Source organism: Schistocerca gregaria, unplaced genomic scaffold (genome assembly GCF_023897955.1).
Source record: "Schistocerca gregaria isolate iqSchGreg1 unplaced genomic scaffold, iqSchGreg1.2 ptg000333l, whole genome shotgun sequence".
NCBI classification, from domain to species: Eukaryota; Metazoa; Arthropoda; class Insecta; order Orthoptera; family Acrididae; genus Schistocerca; species Schistocerca gregaria.
The window spans coordinates 6,100,459-6,123,047 of NW_026061799.1; the positions used below are offsets into that span (position 1 = coordinate 6,100,459).

The window sequence follows — 22,589 nt, forward strand, 5'->3', positions numbered from 1 at the left end:
GCTAAAAAAATTAAAGTAAAACCACCCGCACCATACTCAATATTAAATCCTGAAACTAACTCAGATTCCCCTTCAGCAAAATCAAAAGGAGTACGATTAGTTTCTGCTAAGCAAGAAGCAAAACAAGCTAAAGCTAAAGGAAAAGAAATAATAATAAATCAACAATAAAGCTGATAGTTTATAAAATCAAACATTTTAAAACTACCAATTAAAATAATTAAAGACAATAAAATTAAAGCTAAACTAACTTCATAAGAAATTGTTTGAGCAACAGAACGAAGAGAACCTAATAATGAATAATTTGAATTAGAAGATCAACCAGCAATTATAACAGTATAAACACCTAATCTAGTACAACATAAAAAAAATAAAAATCCATAAGAAAAAGAACACATATAAGTTAAATAAGGAAAAATTACTCAAACGGCTAAAGAAATCATTAAATTAAAAACAGGGGAAAAATAATAAAGTAGGTAATTAGATATAATAGGAATTGGCTGCTCCTTACAAATTTACTTAATAGCATCTCTAAATGGCTGAGGAATTCCAACAAAACCTACCTTATCTGGACCCTTTCGAATCTGAATATAACCTAAAACCTTACGCTCTAATAAAGTTAAAAAGGCAACACTAATTAAAACACAAATAACCAATAAAAGAAAATTCAAAACAAATATAAATAAATCATAAAGTATCAATACTATTTGTAGAAAAAATCTACATAAATGAATTCTAAATTCAACACATTAATCTGTCAAAATAGTAAATAAATTAATATTAATCAATATAACAAAAAATATTTTAACCATATGGTCCTTTCGTACTAATATCGATTAACAATCTTAGGATAGAAACCGACCTGGCTCACGCCGGTCTGAACTCAGATCATGTAAGAATTTAAAGGTCGAACAGACCTAATCATTGGGCTCCTGCACCCAAAATTTTTCTTAATCCAACATCGAGGTCGCAATCTGCTTTGTCGATATGAGCTCTCAAAAACAATTACGCTGTTATCCCTAAGGTAACTTAATCTTATGATCATAAATTATGGATCAAAATAACAAACATAAATAAATGATATAATAATGAAGAGTTTATCTATTCTTCATGTCACCCCAACAAAACATCATCATTAAATATAGAAAGACAAACAAAAAACTATATAAAAGTAAAATGTCAAGCTCTATAGGGTCTTCTCGTCCTAAAGAAGAATTTAAGCCTTTTGACTCAAAAGTTAAATTCAAAAATTTATTAATAGACAGTTGATTTCTCGTCAAGCCATTCATTCCAGCCACTAATTAAGAGACTAATGATAATGCTACCTTTGCACGGTCAAAATACCGCGGCTCTTTAAAAATACGCTCAGTGAGCAGGCCAGACCTCAAAATATAAACAAAAGGACATGTTTTTGATAAACAGGCGGAAATCAATTTTGCCTAGTTCCTTATAATAAGTTCACAAGGTAAAAATTTCATACAAATAAATATACTAATTCTATCATTATTACAAAAATTTTAAAATGAAATTAATAATCTTAATAAAAAACCTAAAATATTTATAAAATCAAAATAAAAAATAATGAACTAAAATGTAATCTTAAAGATAGCTGGTTTAAAACTTACTATTATATTTCTATAAAATAAATTATAGGTTATTAGCTTCAAAGCTTATCCCTTAAAGAATAAATAAGTTAATATTTTTACTTAAAAAATTAAATGAAAACAAATAACTTTAAAAAATTAAATTTTTTCTTAAGAAACTAGATATCTTGGGAAACGATTAACATCTCATTTCTATAAATAATTTAATAATAATTATGATACATTAACTATAAATTATTTATAAATCAACCCAAATCGAGACAAGTAAAATAAATACTAAAATTTTGATAAACCCTGATACAAAAGGTACAATAAATAAAATCTACTTAATAAAATTTAAAATAATATTTCATAAAACACTTACATTACCAATAAACTATAATTTAAAAAATCAATTCTATAAAATATACTAAGACAAAAATACAATAAAATTATTTATATTAAATAATTAAATAAACAAAAAATAAATATAATAAAATAAATAATCACGATATCCTGATTTGCACAGAAAAATTTTCAGTGTAAATGAAACACTTTACTAATAAGTTATATCTTGAAACTCTTCCTAGATACACTTTCCAGTACATCTACTATGTTACGACTTATCTCATCTAAATTGAAGCTACTTTAAAATAAAATAGAATAATCAATAATGAGAGCGACGGGCGATGTGTACACATCTGAGAGCCAATATCAGTTAAATTAAATAAATTAAATTACTATCAAATCCACCTTCATTAACAGTATTTCACTATCAAATCCGTTATAAACAAAAATCTATTGTAACCCACCTCCTCTTAACTATAAGCTGCACCTTGACCTGAAATATTTTATAATTATAAATCTTGAGAATTATAACTCTAAAAAGATTCTCTGATAACGGAGATATACAAACAAATAAATTAAGTAGAGTAAATCGTGTATTATCAATCATGGGGTAGGTTCCTCTGAATGGAATGAGATACCGCCAAATTCTTTGGGTTTAAAGACCTTAACTAATAGTACCCTGGTAAATATAATTAACATTTAAAATAATAGGGTATCTAATCCTAGTTTATTATTTAAATTTCACAGATTCATAAAAAGGGCCACAAATAAATTTTAACATTTCACCTTACAAATTTATATTTCAACCCTAATAATATAAACAACTGTTTTAACCAATAATATTCACTTGTATCAATCGTATAACCGCGGCTGCTGGCACGAATTATGCCGATACTAAATCAATTGCTAAATCCAAAATCACTTGATAATTAAATCAAATTACTGCAAAAAGAACATTTAGTCTAACAAAACTTACATATAATACAAAGAAAAAGTGAATAAACAAGCAAGAATAAAACTTTTAAAAATAAAAAATAAGAAAATTTTAAATCTATTAATTCAGGAAAAAATAAAAGATTCAAATATTTAAAGAAAAAAAAAGAAAAAACCACAAACATTAACAAAAAAAAAGAAACGCCCCTATGTATGACCACAACAACTTCTCTATTATATATAATTAAAGATTAATATGGAACATGTATAGCAATAAATGTATTATATTCTTTCTTATTTAATCTTTCTTTTCACTAACAAATAAAGAAAGATTAAATAATATAATAAATATATTTTATACAATTATGTAATTTAATATAATATGTTATTAATATGAATTCTTTTTTTTATATTAAGTTAACTTTCATATATATTAGTTAAATAATCTAATTATAGATAATTTACATAATTATATTATTATAATTAATATAATTATTTATATTAATTATAATATTTTATATTTAAATTAATAATTTAATTTATTATATACAATTATAATAATATTAAATATTAAATTACATATTATTATATATATTATATTATAATAACCTATTTTAAGCTAAAAACATAAGTAGCTGTAATCCTAGGTAAATAATTGCATTAAAATAATCAATTGATAATGGTAAGATGAACTTATAATACTTTAATTTCAATTAAATGTAATATATTAATATAAATTATTTATTATATATATATATATATAAATAAAATGAGCAGGATAAATTAATCCTAATTAAACAAAATAATACATAAAAGAATTTCTAAAAAAAACTTTCGATTTATATATTAAATAAATGAAGTGCCTCATTAAAGGGTTACCTTGATAGGGTAAATAAAGTAAATAAAATTACCTTCATTAAAATTACATAAGATAGAATTAAACTACCTCCTTTAGTATCAAAAACTAACGTGCATCATACACCTTAATGTAAAAAGGTAAGCTAAACAAGCTAATGGGTTCATACCCCATTTATAGAGGTAACAATCCTCTCCTTTTTAATGACCAACAACTCTACAAAACTTCTCTTCCTATCAACATTAATGATAGGAACGATCCTGTCCATTTCATCAAATTCCTGTTTTGGGGTTTGAATAGGACTTGAGATCAACTTACTTTCATTTATTCCGCTCCTAACAAGAAATAAAAATATAATAATAAATGAATCATCAATTAAATATTTTATTGTCCAAGCAATAGCATCGACAATATTATTATTTTCAATTTTGCTGATTCAAATAAAATATCCCATGGGATGGGAAACAGAATTTATCCCATCAATAATAATTAGATCTAGACTATTATTAAAGATTGGAGCTGCACCTTTCCATCTCTGATTTCCAGAAGTTATAGGAGCATCAAGATGAAATAATTGTTTAACATTAATAACATGACAAAAAATCGCCCCAATAATGGTCTTATCTTATTGTATTCAATTAAGAACTTTTATTTGAACAATTATTATCTTAAGAATTATTATTGGGGCAATAGGAGGTTTAAATCAAACATCATTACGACAACTTTTAGCATATTCATCAATCAGACATCTAGGTTGAATAATTAGATCATTAACAGTCAGAGAAAACATCTGAGAACTATACTTCATTATGTACTCACTATTAAGATTAATTATAGTTTTATTATTTAAGCAAATAAATTTATTTTTCATAAATCAAATTTATTCAGCCAGAAATATAAAAACCGAAATTAAATTCATAATATTCTTATCTTTATTATCTTTAGGTGGATTACCACCATTCCTTGGATTCTTACCAAAATGAATTGTAATACAATCATTAATAGAAAACAATATAACAACTATTATAACTATTATAGTTGTATTAACTACAATTACACTCTACTACTATATACGTATTAGATTCTCAGCTCTAATTATATCATACACAGAAAATTCGTGATCTATAAAGATAAAGTCCCAAAAATCAAGAATCATTCTTCCTATAACAGTAATAATTTCAACAATAGGATTGATTTCAACATCAACCTTAATTTCATTATACTAAGGACTTAAGTTAATCAAACTAATAACCTTCAAAGTTATAATTAAAAGAATAATCTTTTAGGCCTTAGTAAAATTTTACACCTCTAGAATTGCAGTCTAGAATCATAATTGAATATAAGACCTAAATATGATAAGAGAGAAAACATCTCATAAGTAGATTTACAGTCTACCACCTAAAATTCAGCCATCTTACCGCAAAAATGATTATTCTCAACAAACCATAAGGACATTGGTACTTTATACTTCATATTTGGAGCATGAGCAGGAATAGTAGGAACATCAATAAGAATACTTATTCGTGCTGAACTTGGCCAACCCGGATCTCTAATTGGGGATGACCAGATTTATAATGTTATTATTACAGCTCACGCATTCGTAATAATTTTCTTTATAGTAATACCTATTATAATTGGTGGATTTGGTAATTGACTTGTTCCACTAATAATTGGTGCACCAGATATAGCATTTCCACGAATAAATAATATAAGTTTTTGATTACTACCACCTTCACTAACCCTTCTTCTTACATCTTCTATAGTAGATAATGGTGCTGGTACAGGATGAACAGTTTACCCTCCTCTAGCAGGAGCTATTGCACACGGGGGTGCATCTGTAGATCTAGCTATTTTTTCACTGCACTTAGCAGGTGTATCATCTATTCTTGGTGCAGTGAATTTCATTACAACAGCAATTAATATACGATCAGAAAGTATAACTTTAGATCAAACACCTTTATTTGTATGATCTGTAGCTATTACAGCATTACTTCTCCTTCTTTCACTTCCAGTTTTAGCAGGAGCTATTACTATATTATTAACAGATCGAAATTTAAATACATCATTCTTTGACCCTGCAGGAGGGGGTGACCCAATTCTATATCAACATCTATTTTGATTCTTTGGACACCCAGAAGTTTATATTTTAATTCTACCGGGGTTCGGAATTATTTCACATATTGTATGTCAAGAAAGAGGAAAAATTGAATCATTTGGAACATTAGGTATAATTTATGCTATACTATCAATTGGACTAATAGGATTTATTGTATGAGCACATCATATATTTACAGTAGGAATGGATGTTGACACACGAGCATATTTTACATCAGCAACAATAATTATTGCTGTACCTACAGGAATTAAGGTATTTAGATGATTAGCTACATTATATGGAACTAAATTCAAGTTCAATCCACCATTATTATGAGCTCTAGGATTTATTTTCCTATTTACAATTGGTGGATTAACAGGATTAGTATTAGCAAATTCATCACTTGATATTGTATTACATGATACATATTATGTAGTAGCCCACTTTCATTATGTATTATCTATAGGAGCAGTATTTGCAATTATAGGAGGTGTCATTCAATGATATCCACTATTTACAGGATTAACTATAAATAATACATGATTAAAAATCCAATTTACAATTATATTCATTGGAGTAAATTTAACATTCTTTCCTCAACACTTCCTAGGATTAGCAGGAATACCTCGACGATACTCTGACTACCCAGACGCATATACATCATGAAACGTAGTATCAAGAATTGGGTCTACAATTTCTATTGTAGGAATCATTATATTCATTGTAATTATATGAGAAAGAATGATTACAAACCGAGCAATTATATTTAGAGCTAACATAAGAAGATCAACAGAATGACTACAAAATAACCCTCCTGCAGAACATAGTTACTCAGAATTACCATTAATCTCTAGATTCTAATATGGCAGATTAGTGCAGTAGATTTAAGCTCTACAAATAAAGGTTTGACCTTTTATTAGAAAATATTTATTAATGGCAACATGATCAAATTTATCTCTTCAAGATGGAGCTTCACCATTAATGGAGCAATTATCATTCTTTCATGATCATACTATGGTCGTATTATTATTAATTACAGTAATTGTAGGTTATGCCCTAAGTTATATATTATTTATTGCCTATACTAACCGTAATATACTTCATGGACATTTAATTGAAACAATCTGAACAGCTTTACCAGCAATTACATTAATTTTTATTGCCCTTCCATCATTACGACTATTATATTTACTTGATGATTCAGTAGATGCAATAATTACAATTAAAACCATTGGACGACAATGATATTGAAGATATGAATATTCAGACTTCATAGACGTAGAATTTGACACTTATATAACACCAGAACTAGACCTAGAAAATGATGGATTCCGACTACTAGATGTAGATAACCGAACAATCCTACCAATAAATACAGATGTACGAGTATTAACAAGAGCATCAGATGTTCTACACTCATGAGCAGTTCCTGCATTAGGGGTTAAAATTGATGCAACGCCAGGTCGGTTAAATCAAGGAACATTCACAATAAATCGACCTGGATTATTCTTTGGACAATGCTCAGAAATCTGTGGAGCAAACCACAGATTTATACCAATTGTAATTGAAAGAACTTCAGTAAATTTATTTATTAAGTGATTATCTAAGATAATTTAAGGAGTTAGTTAAAATAAATAACATTAGAGTGTCAATCTAAAGTAACTAAAAAAAATTAGTACACCTTGAAATTCATCAGATGACTGAAAGTAAGTAATGGTCTCTTAAACCAAATAATAGTAAATTAACGACTACTTCTGATGGGGAAATTATATCCAAATCCCTCAAATATCCCCTCTTATATGATTCTCACTATTCATTATATTTTCAGCTACATTAATCTTGTTTAATCAAATAAACTTCTTCTCATTTAAACCTAACCTTATTAAAAGAGCAGAAAAAGGAACAATTGAAATAAAAAACTTAAATTGAAAATGATAACAAATCTATTCTCAACATTTGACCCATCAACTAACATCTTTAATTTATCATTAAATTGAACTAGAACATTTCTAGGACTATTATTAATCCCATCACTATTTTGACTTACACCATCACGAATTAACATTATCTGAAATAAACTAAATTTAACCTTACATAATGAATTTAAAACACTTCTTGGACCAAAATCATTTAATGGAACAACATTCATTTTCATCTCAATTTTTATTATAATATTATTTAACAATTTCATAGGATTATTCCCTTATATTTTTACTAGAACAAGACATTTAGCATTAACATTTGCAATTGCACTACCTATATGGCTAAGATTTATATTATTTGGATGAATTAACCATACTAATCATATATTTACACACCTTGTACCACAAGGTACACCGCCTGCATTAATATCATTTATAGTACTAATTGAAACAATTAGTAATGTTATTCGACCAGGTACATTAGCAGTACGGTTGGCAGCAAATATAATTGCAGGACACTTATTATTAACCTTATTAGGAAACACAGGACCATCTATAGCAATAAACTTAATCTCATTACTAATTATTGGACAAATACTTCTATTAATTCTAGAATCAGCAGTAGCAATAATTCAAGCCTATGTTTTCTCAATTCTAAGAACTCTATATTCTAGAGAAGTATATTAAACCTATGTTAACAACTCACTCAAACCACCCATTCCACTTAGTAGACTATAGACCTTGACCATTAACAGGAGCAATTGGAGCAATAGTCCTAGTATCAGGACTAGCAAAATGATTCCACCTATTTAATATTAACTTATTCATAATTGGATTTGGAATTACCCTACTAACTATAATTCAATGATAACGAGATGTAGTACGAGAAGGAACATATCAAGGATTACATACAGGATTTGTATCAATTGGATTACGATGAGGAATAATTTTATTTATTGCATCAGAGGTATTATTTTTCGTTTCTTTTTTTTGAGCATTCTTTAGAAGAAGATTAGCACCAACAATTGAACTAGGAAATCTATGACCTCCAATAGGAATTCAACCCTTTAACCCTATACAAATTCCATTACTTAATACAGCTATTCTTTTAGCATCAGGAGTAACAGTAACATGAGCACATCATAGTTTAATGGAAACTAATCATACTCAAGCACTACAAGGATTATTCTTCACAGTGTTATTAGGACTATACTTTACAATACTTCAAGCATATGAATATTGAGAAGCACCTTTTACCATTGCAGATGCAGTTTATGGATCAACATTCTTTGTTGCAGCAGGATTCCATGGTTTACACGTAATTATTGGAACAATCTTTTTATCAACATGTCTACTTCGACACTCAATAAATCAATTTTCACCAAGACATCACTTTGGATTTGAAGCAGCAGCATGATACTGACACTTCGTAGACATAGTATGATTATTCTTATATATCTCTATTTATTGATGAGGTAGATAATTGTTTTTCTAGTATAAATAGTACATTTGACTTCCAATCAGAAAGCTTGATATAAATCAAGAAAAACAATTCTAATTCTATCAACAAGAGTTTTCATTAGAATTATTATTCCAATAATTGTTATAATCCTGGCAACAACACTATCAAAAAAATTAATTAATGATCGAGAAAAAAGATCACCATTTGAATGTGGGTTTGATCCAAAAAGATCAGCACGAATACCATTCTCAATACGATTCTTCCTAATCGCAGTAATCTTTTTAATTTTTGATGTAGAAATTGCACTAATTCTACCAATTGTAATTATTTTTAAAACTTCAGACATTATAATCTGAACAGTATCAACAATATTTTTTATTCTAGTTCTATTAGGAGGACTATACCATGAATGAAACCAAGGAGCATTACAATGAGCAGAATAAAGGGTTGTAGTTAAATATAACATTTGGGTTGCATTCAAAAAGTATTGATATTATCAATCAACCTTAAATAGAATAAGAAGCGAAATATTGCAGTCAGTTTCGACCTGGAAGATTGGTATGTACTACCCTTATTCTTATTAATTGAAGCCAAAAAGAGGCGTATTACTGTTAATAATATAATTGAACTATAATAGTTCCAATTAAGGAAATGTAAAGCCAATATGAAAGCTGCTAACTTTTTATATTAGCGGTTAAACTCCGTTAACATTTCTAAAATTTATATAGTTTAAATAAAACATTACATTTTCACTGTAAAAATAATATATCTATATTTATAAATACTTAAAAGTAAAAATACTTCCTTAACATCTTCAGTGTCACGCTCTAATTATAAGCTATTTAAGTAAACGAAAAACAATATTACCAAAATAAATATTCAAAAAATAAAAGTTAAAAGATAAATCTTGAAATTAGAATCATATCAACCTTGAATATAACCAATTAAATAAATAAATAGTCTATATAAACCTTGACCACCAAGTAATTCACCTCAACCATAATCAAATGACTTAGATGAATAATAACCTATTTTTAAAGGAATATATCTAATAAACTTAGTTGAAAGAAAAGGTATAAATCATATAGAACCAGCAAATCTAACAAAAGAAAGTATACTTAAAGAAAATAAATTATGAGAAAAATCAAAATTAGAAATAAGATAACCTAAATAAGCACCTAAAATAACAACTGTAATAGTTAAAAACTTTAAATAATAAGGTAAAGCAATCACATGAGGAATAGGAAAAATTAATCAAGATAAAAGACTACCACCAAAAACAGCAACAAACAATAGACCACTTATTCCAAATGAAATATAATAACCCTTATCATCAAAAGAAAATCTAGAATAAAAATTATTATCACCAGATATTGAATAATAAAACAAACGAAAAGAATAAGAAGCAGTTAAACCAGTAGAAAAAAAATAAAGAAAAAAAATTAAACAATTAATTCATCTTAAACAAACCATCTCAAGAATTAAATCCTTTGAATAAAATCCCGCTAAAAAAGGTATTCCACACAAAGATAAACTAGAAACATTAAAACAAACTGAAGTTAAAGGTATGAAATTAACAATTGATCCTATAAAACGAATATCCTGAGAATCCTTCAAATTATGAATTATTGAACCTGCACATATAAATAATAAAGCCTTAAATAAAGCATGAGCCAATAAATGAAAAAATGCAAGCTTTGGATAACCTATAGCCAAAATTCTTATTATTAAACCAAGTTGTCTTAAAGTAGAAAGAGCAATAATCTTCTTTAAATCAAACTCAAAATTAGCGCCCAATCCAGCCATAAATATAGTTATACAACCAATTAAAAGTAAAAATCAACCACAATTATAAGTATCCAATATTGGTCTAAAACGAATTAATAAATAAACACCAGCAGTAACAAGAGTAGAAGAATGAACTAAAGCAGAAACAGGAGTAGGAGCTGCTATAGCAGCAGGAAGTCATGAAGAGAAAGGAATCTGAGCTCTCTTAGTTATAGCTGCTAAAACAATTAATATAGTAATGAGCTTTATTTCAAAAGAATTAGAAATAAAATCATAATAATAAATATAATTTCAACCACCAAAATTTAACATTCATGCAATAGAAATTAAAATAGCAACATCACCAATACGATTAGAAAGTGCAGTTAATATACCAGCACTATAAGATTTTACATTTTGATAATAAATAACTAAACAATAAGAAACTAAACCTAAACCATCTCAACCTAATAAAATTCTAATTAAATTAGGACTAATAATTAAAAAACCTATAGAAAGAATAAATATTAAAACAATAATAATAAAACGATTTATATTCTTTTCACCAGATATATAATCCTCTCTATAATAAATAACCAAAGAAGAAATATATATAACAAAAGATATAAAAATAAGAGATATTCAATCCAAAATTAAAGTTATAACAACTATAGAACCATTTAAATTGAAAAGCTCTCACTCAACAAAAACTCTATAATCAATTATTAAATAATAAATACCTAAAATAAAAATTATAGTTCTCGAAATAAACAAAGAAAAAAAACTCAAAGAACAAATAGAAAATAAATTCACGGCCTAAGATGAAAAACTTCATATCATTGATTCCACAAAACAATATTTTTAATTAAAATACTTAAGCAAACTAAACAAAGAAATATTCACCCTTTAAACAGAGAATATTTAAAGGCAATCAATGTAAAAGTAAAAGATGATATTCACGAAAATAACCAAGAGAACAAGTATAAACACCAGAATAATAATTCCCATGCTGAGAATAAGAATATATATACTAAGTATAAACAGCTCTAAAAAAAGATAAAAAAATCAAAGCAAAGAATCTAAAAGAAGATCAAGATATAATTCTATTTAATAATCTAATTTCACCTACCAAATTTAAAGAAGGAGGAGCAGCCATATTTGATGATCTTAAAAGAAATCATCATAAAGCCATTCTTGGCATCAAATTAATTATACCCTTGTTAATTAATAATCTTCGTCTACCTAAACGTTCATAAATAATATTAGATAAACAAAATAAACCAGAAGAACATAAACCATGACCAACCATTAGAGAAAGAGAACCTACACAACCTCATCAATTCTTAGTCATCAATCCACCAATAACCATTCTTATATGAGCAACAGAAGAATATGCAATTAAAGACTTTAAATCAACCTGACGAAAACAAATAAATCTTACAATAACACCCCCAGATAAACCTAAAGACAATCCAAAATAATTAAACTTTAAACCCAAATAAGAAATAACTTTTATAACATGAAAAATACCATAACCACCTAACTTTAATAAAACACCAGCAAGAATTATTCTACCTGTAATAGGGGCCCCTACATGAGCCTTAGGAAGTCATAAATGAACCAAAAACATAGGTATCTTAACTAAAAAAGCCAAAATTATAAATACATAAAACATAAAATAATAAGAACCAAAATCAACCAATAAAGAAAAAATATAAATTATTAGAAAAATCATAAACCTTAAATAAAACTAATAATAAAGGTAATCTAGCAACCAAAGTATAAAAAATTAAATAAACACGAGCCTGCAAACGCTCAGGTTGATAACCCCAACCCAAAATTAAAAGTAAAGTAGGAACTAATCTAGCCTAAAAAAAATATAAAAAGAAAGAAAACTTAATCTAGCAAATGAACAATAAAGCATAATTATTAAAATCAAAACCATAAAAACAAAAAATTAGAATGATATGAACTTAAATAAACTGAACCTCTAGCAGTGATTATTAAAGAACAAATCCAAAAACTAAGTAAAATTAAACTAAAAGAAAAATAATCAATACCAAAATAATATCTAATTATATTCAAATCAGCATATGAATAAACACAAGTTATAAAAACAAAACCCGACAGAAACATTAAAGAATGAACCAACCATCAACAATTATTTAATAAACAAAGAGGGATCAAAAAATTAGTTATAAATAAATACTTTAACATAAAGATAAACCAAAAGAATTAAAAAAATCACTACCATGAGAACGAATTATTGAAACTAAAATAGAAAGACCTAAAGCACCCTCACAAACAGAAAAAACTAAAAAAATAACAGGAAAAAAATAATCATAATCAAACTCAATAAGAAAAACAATAACTAACATAAATAAAGAAAGAACAATATATTCTAATCTCAAAAGAACCATTAATAAATGTTTACGTTTAGAAGAAAAAACGTAAACACCAGCAAAATAAATCAATAAAGAAGTAAAAATAGAGAATATAAACATTAGTTTTAATAGTTTAAAAAAAACGCCGGTCTTGTAAACCGGAAATAAGTCCAGCCCCCACTTTTAAAACTTCAGAGGTGGAAAAGCTTCCAACATCGGTCCCCAAAACCGGTATTTTAAATAAACTAACCCCTGTAATGATCAAAATAATAATTATATCATTATCAAATGTAATAAATATTAATTTTATTAAATTAAGACACCCAATATCAATAATGCTTTTTATTATCCTTCAAACCTTCCTAGTTGGATTAATAACAGGAACAATAATAGAAAGATATTGATTATCATATATTTTATTTTTAACATTTCTTGGTGGTATACTAGTATTATTTATTTACATTACAAGAATTGCATCAAACGAAATATTTCAGCCTAAATCAATCACTATAATTATTACATTAATAATGTGAGTATTTATCATATTAATATTAATTATTCTAGATATATCTATATTTATAGACTTTTTCAAAAACACCGAAACTATAAATATTGATAATTCAATCAATTATCAAGAAATAACAATATCTTTAGAAAAATTATATAATAGACCAACATTCATTATTACAATAATAATAATAATTTATTTATTTTTAGCACTACTAGCAGTTGTTAAAATCACCAATATTAATCAGGGACCTATTCGTAAAATAAGATAATTACTAATGAATAAACCCTTACGATTAAGACATCCTTTAATTAAAATTATTAATAACTCTTTAATTGACTTACCTGCCCCAACAAATATTTCATTTTGATGAAATTTTGGATCCCTATTAGGGTTATGTTTGGTAATTCAAATCGTAACTGGACTATTTTTAGCTATACATTATACATCAAATATTGAAATAGCATTCAGTAGTGTAGTACACATCTGCCGAGACGTAAATAATGGTTGAATTATCCGAACCTTACACGCAAATGGAGCATCTATATTTTTTATTTGTATTTACTTACATGTAGGATGGGGAATTTACTATGGATCTTATATATATATACATACCTGAATAATTGGTACAGTGATTTTATTTTTAGTTATAGCAACTGCATTTATAGGATATGTCTTACCCTGAGGCCAAATATCTTTTTGAGGTGCAACAGTAATTACTAATTTATTATCAGCAATCCCATACTTAGGAACAGATTTAGTCCAATGAGTATGAGGAGGATTCGCTGTTGATAATGCAACATTAAATCGATTCTTCACATTCCATTTTGTATTACCATTTATTATTGCTGCTATAGCAGCAATTCATTTATTTTTTCTTCACCAAACAGGATCTAATAATCCTCTTGGACTAAATGGAGATATTGAAAAAATTCCATTCCATCCATACTTTACCTTTAAGGATTCTATTACATTTGTAATAATAACATCATTATTAATTATACTATGTTTAATTAATCCTTACCTATTAGGAGATCCAGATAACTTTGTACCTGCCAACCCATTAGTAACACCAGTTCACATTCAACCAGAATGATATTTCCTATTTGCATATGCAATTCTACAATCTATCCCTAATAAGTTAGGAGGTGTTATTGCATTATTTTTATCAATTAGAATCTTAATAATTTTACCATTTTATAATAAAACACCATTCCGAGGCATTCAATTTTACCCTATTAATCAAATTTTATTCTGAATTATAGTAGTTGTTGTATGCTTACTAACGTGAATTGGTAAACGACCTGTTGAAGAACCTTATATTATAACAGGTCAAATCTTAACAATTATTTACTTCACATATTTCTTAATTAATGTCCATGTCACAAACGCATGAGATAAATTAATTAAGGAATAAAGTTAATTAGCTTAGGAAAAGCATATGTTTTGAAAACATAAAATTAGAAGTTTAACTCTTCTATTAACTTTTCTCAAAAAATTTCACTAAACAACTGAGATAAATAAAATCTTTAAACCAACAAAGAAAATAAAAAAATTCAAAGATAAAGGTAAAAAACTTTTTCAAGCTAAGTACATTAATTTATCATAACGGAACCGTGGTAATGTTCCACGAACCCAAATAAAACCAAAAGATATAATAGCAAGCTTAATAAAAAATATAAAAGAATAAAAATCACCGCCCAAAAAAATTAAAGCCAATAACATTCTTATGAAGACAATTCTAGTATATTCAGCTAAAAAAATTAAAGTAAAACCACCCGCACCATACTCAATATTAAGTCCTGAAACTAACTCAGATTCCCCTTCAGCAAAATCAAAAGGAGTACGATTAGTTTCTGCTAAGCAAGAAGCAAAACTAGCTAAAGCTAAAGGAAAAGAAATAATAATAAATCAACAATAAAGCTGATAGTTTATAAAATCAAACATATTAAAACTACCAATTAAAATAATTAAAGACAATAAAATTAAAGCTAAACTAACTTCATAAGAAATTGTTTGAGCAACAGAACGAAGAGAACCTAATAATGAATAATTTGAATTAGAAGATCAACCAGCAATTATAACAGTATAAACACCTAATCTAGTACAACATAAAAAAAATAAAAATCCATAAGAAAAAGAACACATATAAGTTAAATAAGGAAAAATTACTCAAACGGCTAAAGAAATCATTAAATTAAAAACAGGGGAAAAATAATAAAGTAGGTAATTAGATATAATAGGAATTGGCTGCTCCTTACAAATTAACTTAATAGCATCTCTAAATGGCTGAGGAATTCCAACAAAACCTACCTTATCTGGACCCTTTCGAATCTGAATATAACCTAAAACCTTACGCTCTAATAAAGTTAAAAAGGCAACACTAATTAAAACACAAATAACCAATAATAGAAAATTCAAAACAAATATAAATAAATCATAAAGTATCAATACTATTTGTAGAAAAAATCTACATAAATGAATTCTAAATTCAACACATTAATCTGTCAAAATAGTAAATAAATTAATATTAATCAATATAACAAAAAATATTTTAACCATATGGTCCTTTCGTACTAATATGGATTAACAATCTTAGGATAGAAACCGACCTGGCTCACGCCGGTCTGAACTCAGATCATGTAAGAATTTAAAGGTCGAACAGACCTAATCATTGGGCTCCTGCACCCAAAATTTTTCTTAATCCAACATCGAGGTCGCAATCTGCTTTGTCGATATGAGCTCTCAAAAACAATTACGCTGTTATCCCTAAGGTAACTTAATCTTATGACCATAAATTATGGATCAAAATAACAAACATAAATAAATGATATAATAATGAAGAGTTTATCTGTTCTTCATGGCACCTCAACAAAACATCATCATTAAATATAGAAAGACAAACAAAAAACTATATAAAAGTAAAATGTCAAGCTCTATAGGGTCTTCTCGTCCTAAAGAAGAATTTAAGCCTTTTGACTCAAAAGTTAAATTCAAAAATTTATTAAGAGACAGTTGATCTCTCGTCAAGCCATTCATTCCAGCCACTAATTAAGAGACTAATGATTATGCTACCTTTGCACGGTCAAAATACCGCGGCTCTTTAAAAATACGCTCAGTGAGCAGGCCAGACCTCAAAATATAAACAAGAGGACATGTTTTTGATAAACAGGCAGAAATCAATTTTGCCTAGTTCCTTATAATAAGTTCACAAGGTAAAAATTTCATACAAATAAATATACTAATTCTATCATTATTACAAAAATTTTAAAATTAAATTAATAATCTTAATAAAAAACCTAAAATATTTATAAAATCAAAATAAAAAATAATGAACTAAAACGTAATCTTAAAGATAGCTGGTTTAAAGCTTACTATTATATTTCTATAAAATAAATTATAGGTTATTAACTTCAAAGCTTATCCCTTAAAGAATAAATAAGTTAATATTTTTACTTAAATAATTAAATAAAAACAAATAACTTTAAAAAATTAAATTTTTTCTTAAGAAACTAGATATCTTGGGAAACGATTAACATCTCATTTCTATAAATAATTTAATAATAATTATGATACATTAACTATAAATTATTTATAAATCAACCCAAATCGAGACAAGTAAAATAAATACTAAAATTTTGATAAACCCTGATACAAAAGGTACAATAAATAAAATCTACTTAAAAAAATTTAAAATAATATTTCATAAAACACTTACATTACCAATAAACTATAATTTAAAAAATCAATTCCTTAAAATATACTAAGACAAAAATACAATAAAATTATTTATATTAAATAATTAAATAAACAAAAAATAAATATAATAAAATAAATAATCAAGATATCCTGATTTGCACAGAAAAATTTTCAGTGTAAATGAAACACTTTACTAATAAGTTATATCTTGAAACTCTTCCTAGATACACTTTCCAGTACATCTAGTATGTTACGACTTATCTCATCTAAATTGAAGCTACTTTAAAATAAAATAGAATAATCAATAATGAGAGCGACGGGCGATGTGTACACATCTCAGAGCCAATATCAGTTAAATTAAATAAATTAAATTACTATCAAATCCACCTTCATTAACAGTATTTCACTATCAAATCCGTTATAAACAAAAATCTATTGTAACCCACCTCCTCTTAACTATAAGCTGCACCTTGACCTGAAATATTTTATAATTATAAATCTTGAGAATTATAACTCTAAAAAGATTCTCTGATAACGGAGATATACAAACAAATAAATTAAGTAGAGTAAATCGTGTATTATCAATCATGGGGTAGGTTCCTCTGAATGGAATGAGATACCGCCAAATTCTTTGGGTTTAAAGACCTTAACTAATAGTACCCTGGTAAATATAATTAACATTTAAAATAATAGGGTATCTAATCCTAGTTTATTATTTAAATTTCACAGATTCATAAAAAGGGCCACAAAAAAATTTTAACATTTCACCTTACAAATTTATATTTCAACCCTAATAATATAAACAACTGTTTTAACCAATAATATTCACTTGTATCAATCGTATAACCGCGGCTGCTGGCACGAATTATGCCGATACTATATCAATTGCTAAATCCAAAATCACTTGATAATTAAATCAAATTACTGCAAAAAGAACATTTAGTCTAACAAAACTTACATATAATACAAAGAAAAAGTGAATAAACAAGCAAGAATAAAACTTTTAAAAATAAAAAATAAGAAAATTTTAAATCTATTAATTCAGGAAAAAATAAAAGATTCAAATATTTAAAGAAAAAAAAAGAAAAAAACCACAAACATTAACAAAAAAAAAGAAACGCCCCTATGTATGACCACAACAACTTCTCTATTATATATAATTAAAGATTAATATGGAACATGTATAGCAATAAATGTATTATATTCTTTCTTATTTAATCTTTCTTTTCACTAATAAATAAAGAAAGATTAAATAATATAATAAATATATTTTATACAATTATGTAATTTAATATAATATGTTATTATTATGAATTCTTTTTTTATATTAAGTTAACTTTCATATATATTAGTTAAATAATCTAATTATAGATAATTTACATATTTATATTACTATAATTAATATAATTATTTATATTAATTATAATATTTTATATTTAAATTAATAATTTTATTTATTATATCCAATTATAATAATATTACATATTAAATTACATATTATTATATTTATTATATTATAATAACCTATTTTAAGCTAAAAACATAAGTAGCTATAATCCTAGGTAAATAATTGCATTAAAATAATCAATTGATAATGGTAAGATGAACTTATAATACTTTAATTTCAATTAAATGTAATATATTAATATAAATTATTTATTATATATATATATATATATATATATATATATATATATAAATAAAATGAGCAGGATAAATTAATCCTAATTAAACAAAATAATACATAAAGGAATTTCAAAAAAAAACTTTCGATTTATATATTAAATAAATGAAGTGCCTGATTAAAGGGTTACCTTGATGGGGTATATAAAGTAAATAAAATTACCTTCATTAAAATTACATAAGATAGAATTAAACTACCTCCTTTAGTATCAAAAACTAACGTGCATCATACACCTTAATGTAAAAAGGTAAGCTAAACAACCATTAATTCAGGAAAAAATAAAAGATTCAAATATTTAAAGAAAAAAAAGAAAAAAACCACAAACATTAACAAAAAAAAAAAGAAACGCCCCTATGTATGACCACAACAACTTCTCTATTATATATAATTAAAGATTAATACAGTTATAATAGTTGTTATATTGTTTTCTATTAATGATTGTATTACAATTCATTTTGGTAAGAATCCAAGGAATGGTGGTAGTCCACCTAAAGATAATAAAGATAAGAATATTATGAATTTAATTTCGGTTTTTATATTTCAGGGTGAATAAATTTGATTTAAGAAAAATAAATTTATTTGCTTAAATAATAAAACTATAATTAATCTTAATAGTGAGTAAATAATGAAGTATAGTTCTCAGATGTTTTCTCTGACTGTTAATGATCTAATTATTCAACCTAGATGTCTGATTGATGAATATGCTAAAAGTTGTCGTAAGGATGTTTGATTTAAACCTCCTATTGCCCCAATAATAATTCTTAAGATAATAATTGTTCAAATAAAAGTTCTTAATTGAATACAATAAGATAAGACCATTATTGGGGCGATTTTTTGTCATGTTATTAATGTTGAACAATTATTTCATCTTGATGCTCCTATAACTTCTGGAAATCAGAAATGGAAAGGTGCAGCTCCAATCTTTAATAATAGATCTAATTATTATTGATGGGATAAATTCTGTTTCCCATCCCATGGGATATTTTATTTGAATCAGCAAAATTGAAAATAATAATATTGTCGATGCTATTGCTTGGACAATAAAATATTTAATTGATGATTCATTTATTATTATATTTTTATTTCTTGTTAGGAGCGGAATAAATGAAAGTAAGTTGACCTCAAGTCCTATTCAAACCCCAAATCAGGAATTTGATGAAATGGACAGGATCGTTCCTATCATTAATGTTGATAGGAAGAGAAGTTTTGTAGAGTTGTTGGTCATTAAAAAGGAGAGGATTGATACCTCTATAAATGGGGTATAAACCCATTAGCTTGTTTAGCTTACCTTTTTACATTAAGGTGTATGATGCACGTTAGTTTTTGATACTAAAGGAGGTAGTTTAATTCTATCTTATGTAATTTTAATGAAGATTAGTTTATTTACTTTATTTACCCTAGCAAGGTAACCCTTTAATCAGGCACTTCATTTATTTAATATATAAATCGAAAGTTTTATTGAAATTCTTTTATGTATTATTTTGTTTAATTAGGATTAATTTATCCTGCTCATTTTATTTTATATATATATATATATAATAAATAATTTATATTAATATATTACATTTAATTGAAATTAAAGTATTATAAGTTCATCTTACCATTATAAATTGATTATTTTAATGCAATTATTTACCTAGGATTATAGCTACTTATGTTTTTAGCTTAAAATAGGTTATTATAATATAATATATATAATAATATGTAATTTCATATTTAATATTATTATAATTGGATATAATAAATAAAATTATTAATTTAAATATGTAATATTGTAATTAATATAAATAATTATATTAATTATAATAATATAATTATGTAAATTATCTATAATTAGATTATTTAACTAATATATATGAAAGTTAACTTAATATAAAAAAAAGAATTCATATTAATAACATATTATATTAAATTACATAATTGAAAAAAATATATTTATTATATTATTTAATCTTTCTTTATTTATTAGTGAAAAGAAAGATTAAATAAGAAAGAATATAATACATTTATTGCTATACATGTTCCATATTAATATTTAATTATATATAATAGAGAAGTTGTTGTGGTCATACATAGGGGCGTTTCTTTTTTTTTTGTTTTGTTAATGTTTGTGGTTTTTTTCTTTTTTTTCTTTAAAAAATTGAATCTTTTATTTTTTCCTGAATTAATAGATTTAAAATTTTCTTATTTTTTATTTTTAAAAGTTTTATTCTTGCTTGTTTATTCACTTTTTCTTTGTATTATATGTAAGTTTTGTTAGACTAAATGTTCTTTTTGCAGTAATTTGATTTAATTATCAAGTGATTTTGGATTTAGCAATCGATTTAGTATCGGCATAATTCGTGCCAGCAGCCGCGGTTATACGATTGATACAAGTGAATATTATTGGTTAAAACAGTTGTTTATATTATTAGGGTTGAAATATAAATTTGTAAGGTGAAATGTTAAAATTTATTTGTGGCCCTTTTTATGAATCTGTGAAATTTAAATAATAAACTAGGATTAGATACCCTATTATTTTAAATGTTAATTATATTTACCAGGGTACTATTAGTTAAGGTCCTTAAACCCAAAGAATTTGGCGGTACCTCATTCCATTCAGAGGAACCTACCCCATGATTGATAATACACGATTTACTCTACTTAATTTATTTGTTTGTATATCTCCGTTATCAGAGAATCTTTTTAGAGTTATAATTCTCAAGATTTATAATTATAAAATATTTCAGGTCAAGGTGCAGCTTATAGTTAAGAGGAGGTGGGTTACAATAGATTTTTGTTTATAACGGATTTGATAGTGAAATACTGTTAATGAAGGTGGATTTGATAGTAATTTAATTTATTTAATTTAACTGATATTGGCTCTGAGATGTGTACACATCGCCCGTCACTCTCATTATTGATTATTCTATTTTATTTTAAAGTAGCTTCAATTTAGATGAGATAAGTCGTAACATAGTAGATGTACTGGAAAGTGTATCTAGGAAGAGTTTCAAGATATAACTTATTAGTAAAGTGTTTCATTTACACTGAAAATTTTTCTGTGCAAATCAGGATATCTTGATTATTTATTTTATTATATTTATTTTTTGTTTATTTAATTATTTAATATAAATAATTTTATTGTATTTTTGTCTTAGTATATTTTATAGAATTGATTTTTTAAATTATAGTTTATTGGTGATGTAAATGTTTTATGAAATATTATTTTAAATTTTTTTAAGTAGATTTTATTTATTGTACCTTTTGTATCAGGGTTTATCAAAATTTTAGTATTTATTTTACTTGTCTCGATTTGGGTTGATTTATAAATAATTTATAGTTAATGTATCATAATTATTATTAAATTAT

The 22,589-nt window shown here is 25.7% G+C and overlaps 1 long non-coding RNA gene across 1 annotated transcript in view; it reads right to left on the reverse strand.

The window, feature by feature from the left end:
- The window catches only part of LOC126306493 (uncharacterized), a 47,644-nt gene extending 25,522 nt beyond the window's left edge, over positions 1-22,122 (reverse strand). Inside the window, exon 1 of the long non-coding RNA XR_007553564.1 lies at positions 21,827-22,122. This is a non-coding gene — a long non-coding RNA (uncharacterized LOC126306493). The remainder of the gene's footprint in view (positions 1-21,826) is intronic.
- Between the last annotated feature and the right edge of the window lie 467 nt (positions 22,123-22,589).